The sequence below is a fragment of the Hemitrygon akajei genome, unplaced genomic scaffold, assembly GCF_048418815.1.
Source record: "Hemitrygon akajei unplaced genomic scaffold, sHemAka1.3 Scf000051, whole genome shotgun sequence".
NCBI lineage: Eukaryota > Metazoa > Chordata > Chondrichthyes > Myliobatiformes > Dasyatidae > Hemitrygon > Hemitrygon akajei.
This window is the reverse complement of record NW_027331937.1, coordinates 6,399,154-6,404,277: the sequence shown is the minus strand read 5'-3', so window position 1 is coordinate 6,404,277 and position 5,124 is coordinate 6,399,154.

Here is a 5,124-nt window from a genome sequence, read left to right as displayed (position 1 = left end):
AGAGCTCACTCAAACACATAGATCCACCATCAAGCCGTCAAGCTGTATCATTTGATGCCCTGATCGATCAGGGTGCGATTGATTTCCACCTTGCACATCAATCTACACGGACCTGGGCTGCACAGCAATCTTCTCTGACGGGTCGCACCTCATTTGTGAGATTGTGTCCTGCAGTGATGGACACCTCCACCAGACGAAACATTCTCTCCACTTCGACCCCATCAAATCCTTACTATATTCTGTGGGTTTCAATGAGATCCCCCCGCATTCTTCTAAAATCGGGCGAATACAGGCCCAACGCTATCAAACACTCCCCATATGTTAACACCTTTATTCACCGAATCATTGTCGTGGACCTCTTCTGAAATGTCCAATAAAATAAATACTTTCTGAAATATGGGGCACAAAACTTTTGGCAATACTCTCAAGTGTGGCTTGACTAGCGTCTTATAAACCGTCAGCGTTATCTCCTTAGTTTTGTTTTCTATTCCCCTTGAAATAAATGTCGACATTGCATTTTCTGCTTTACCATAGATGCTACCTGTAAATTATCCTTCTGGGAGTCTTGCACGAGGAATCCCGAGTCTGCACCTTCTGCACCTCCGATGTTTGAATCTTCTTCCCATTTAGATAATAGTCTACCCTTTTTTTCCTTGTATCAAAATCGATTATTATATATTTTCCAAAACTTTATTCCATCTGCGACTTTCCCCCCATCCTGCCAATTTGTTTAAGTTTTGCTGCAATCTCATTGATTCCTCAGTTCTACCTACAGATTAGGAAGGAAGATGCTGGGAGAGCCGATCATAGAAACATAGAAACCCTATAGCACAATACTGCCCTTTGGCCCACAAAGTTATGCAGAACAAGTCCTTACCTTAGAAATTACCTATGGGTAACGATGGTCCTCTATTCGTCTAAGCTCCATTAACCTATCCAGGAGTTTCTTTAAAGACCCTATTCTATCCGCATGCACTACTGTCGCCGGCGGCCAAATCTACGCACTCTCCACTCTTTGCGTAAAAGACTTAACCCTGACATCCCCTCTGTACCGATTTCTAAGCACCTTAAAACTGTGCCCTCCTGTGCTAGCCATTTCGGCCCTGGGAAAAAGCCTCTGAATATCCACACGATCGATGGCTCTCAACATGTGATGCACTGTCGAAGGATACAATCCGGTGGGAGACCCGTTTGTTCGAGATGGATTGGGAGCGACGTTCGGAAGGTGGTGCGTGCTTTCCCATTGACCGCCGACCAGCCCGCGAGTGACAAGGAAGTGCAATTTGATCTCCATCTGGTGCACATCTGACTGTTAAATTTAAATCTCCCTTCTTCTCTTTGCTTTTATTTTCTAACCCTTGTATGTTAAGATTCTAAATGTAATTTAATCGAATGCATTGTGCTATCTATTAATTCGTGGCACTAATTTGTTACAGTGTAGTAAATTACACAGCATGCATATAAACCGGGGGTCAGAGGCAGGAGAGCCGTTTCAATCTCACGAGGTTGGCGGGACATGTGAGTGGTTTCCATAGACCTAAACAGCCCTGGAGACCGGGGGTTTCAGTACATATACGTCTCCGTATACCATGAGATTCATTTTCTTGCTGGCGTACTCAATAAATCAATAATGGAGATAACGACCATAAAAGAGACATGAAAGACCGCAGGTGCTGAGGCGTTCAACCGTAAGAGTAAAAGCACTAATCACAACTGATCTCTGTTTTTAACGTTTTCAGCCATCGAACTGCCGGTCACTGAAAGATTTTGTTTTAATTATCTCGCGACATTCTCTTTAATCTCTGGGGAGTACTATGACTGAAAAAAAAACTTATTTCAGAGAAAATCATATCACCCCGTCGGCCACCAACCATCGTTCTGCTGTCAAAACCCATTCCGACATTTGATGGGAAATAACTGATCCTCTCGAGCATGCCTGAGTAGACTTTTCTACCATGTGCCGCTGCCACATCCACGGCTCATTAGATACTGCCATGAACGAGCAGGTGTACGGGTGTACCAAATAAAGTGGCTGTTGAGTTTATGCCATCAATGGCGATATCACATATTCAGACCGGCTCAAACAAGGCCAGAGGAAATTAGAATTCATATGCAAACGGCCGGTTGAAGATCGATGCAGTTTCAGACGAAATCTGAACGTTTTGACCGTGAAGAATACAGAAAGAATAGAAGCATAAATAACAGGTCGTAGGAGTACAATTTGGCCATTCCACCGATTCTAATCCGCCATTCCATCACAACTGATTTAATTCGCCTTCTTAACCCCGTTCGCTTCCCTTCTGCCCATATCTTTCGAAACCCTTTGTAATTGACATCACTGCAGCCTCCGCGTTAAACAAAAGGACATCCAGACTGACTTCAATCTTCTTCATCACGTGATTGTATTCTCTATAAAGTTATGTTATACAATCGTGATTCATTTCCTGTGGTTTTAATATATTTAAGAAAAGTGTTACGCTGGCTGTTTGGCCAGAGAGAGAGAGAGAGAGAGAGAGAGAGAGAGAGAGAGAGAGAGAGAGAGAGAGAGAGAGAGAGAGAGAGAGAGAGAGAGAGAGAGAGAGAGAGAGAGAGAGAGAGAGAGAGAGAGAGAGGGGGGGGGAGGGGGGAGGGGGGCGGAGATCATCCTGACACTGTTTCCCTGTGCCTCACTGATCAACATATCGCCAATTAACCAGAGAAGAGGACTGCAACGTGATAAACGGCTTAGTCAATCATTAGCCACTGGTAATGGAAGGGAAGGCGGTTTTAAATATCGGGGAGAGTTAACAGGCAAGTCCTTTGTCCCTCTCAGGAACTGAAGAAGTGCGGGTGGTTTCTTGTCTGCGGCGCAGCTGGACTTGGCTGATGTCTTATTGTTTTTGAGCTTTTGTTTTTCTTTCAACCAGAAACTTGATTGAGGATCCGAGATTCTTAATTCAGTTTCAGGAGCAGTTTCGAGATGAATGAGAGTGGATAATCTGAACGAGACTGAGGAACTTCACTCACACCAATACGGATAACACCAGAACCAGCCACCTCCACTTGTCAACTGTTCGGAGCTTTCAGACTACTCGAGAGGTATTTAGCAATTTGGAGATTGATATCAATATTTTACCTGCAGGGCTCATATTGTAATGCTGATTTGTAATGACTATGTTGATAGTTGTTGTAAACAGTATCGTGACAATATTTACATTATTCATGTTCCATCTCCTTTCACTTTCCTCTTTTAATTCAGCATATTGCGGCACATTTTAAGCATTGAATAATGTAAGTAAGATGTGTTAGGAATGACTGTATCTATTAAATAAGTTGTTGAATCTCTATCTTGTACTATTATATCGGAACGGTCATGTAATTACTGATCGTACCGTATAAACAGACGGAATCTGACTTGGTATTTACAGTAAGTTGTTGTGTCCTTTCTGCTTCTCGGCAGCTGGTGAAACCTCATGTCCGGACACAGCCAATCACGCTTATTTCTCATTTGCTCGGAACTTTCAGACTATTCTGGTGCTGCTTAATATTGTAGCCTTCTGGAGATGTCCATAAAGATTACTGCGTAGGCATGTTTCTGATTGGACGGCGGTCATCAGTGGAGTTCCGCAGCAATCGGTGTCTGGGATCGCTTCTCATCGCGCTGTTCGTCAATGATTTGAATGACGAATATGTTTGCTTTTTGGGAGGGTTTGTGGATCATGCGGAGGCAGAGGGAAGTGCAGGTGGAACTGAGCAACCACGGTGTTTGCAGAAGGAGTGAGACGGACTGCAGGAATAGGCAAAGAATTTGCAGAAGGAAAATAATGTAGGGAATTGCGTAATCTCACACGTTGGCAGAGGGAATAAAGGCGTGGACTATCCCGTATATTGGAAGACCGACTGAAATGAAAAAAATCGGAGAAGAATTGAATTGAAAAATCACAGCTGAAGAGCAGTTGGAAAGATTCCCTGCAGAAAAATCTGGAGTTTGAGTTCGTGTTGAGGAAGCCAAATGCATGTTGCCATTTATATTCAGGGAACTGCGTATAGAAAAGCAACACCTTAGCTACGTTTTAAACTGTATACTCCGTCCTCGCTGCGTTACAAGCCCGTGGCACTGGTAGCAAACTTAAGATCACAACCCTGGAGATTCTGGCCTTTAACTGAGCTCTTACTTCCCCGAACCGCCTGTGCACTGCATCGTCACTCATCGTACACATGTCAGCGGTACCTACGTAGACCATAATTTCTCGTTGTTCATCCTCCCAGTTAGGAATGCTGAGGACTGGATACTACCAATATAGCCTGCCTTTTCCCGACCACCTCAGCACTCCTAATCACACCACCCACCACCGACTTCTCTTCTGAGTTACAGAGGTCAACTGAGTGCCCGATACGCGGTCACTGTGACTGAACACTGTTAGGTCATTCCGCCGCCCCCAATCACCACAACACTATCCAAAATGTTGAAGGAGATGGCCACAGGGAAACTCTGCCCGGGCCCTTTCAGCCGTTTGCCCTTCCTGACTGTCACACAGTCTCCTGTGCCCTGCCAGCCCTGGGTGTAACTCCCTCTCTGTATATCCTTGTCCATCACCACTTCAGCCTCCCGAGTGATCTGGAGCTCGTCCATTTCCAGTTCCACCAACTTAACTCGGATTGACAGAAGCTGCAGCTGAACGCAGCTCTCGCAGATGACGTCGTCAGCGTTACTGGAGTTCTTTATGCCTTCCCAGATCTCGCAATAGGAGCATTCAACTATCCTGCCTGGTATCTCTGCTATCCTATCTGAACAGATATAAGGAAGAGATTGAAAACAATCTTAACCAAGTGTTTTCCTTTTCATTGCCTCCTTTGACTGAAGACTCTATGAGATGACGCATCGACGATCAAATGCATGAAGACCACGTGCTTGACGGTCTATTCAGACGTGGGCTATTGCGTTTGCCCCTGCCTTCCTCTTGCTAATCAACCGCAAACTTCGCCTGGTCGCTGGCCAAAGATTTTTGTTCACTGTAAGGACCAGGTGTCGCCTTCAATACACCGGCTGATTGAAGTCCTCTCCTCCCAAATCACCCGACGTCCCTATTGGCCGCTGGTCAACGCTCCTTCTCACAAAATTATTATTACGAAATTATCCAGCAC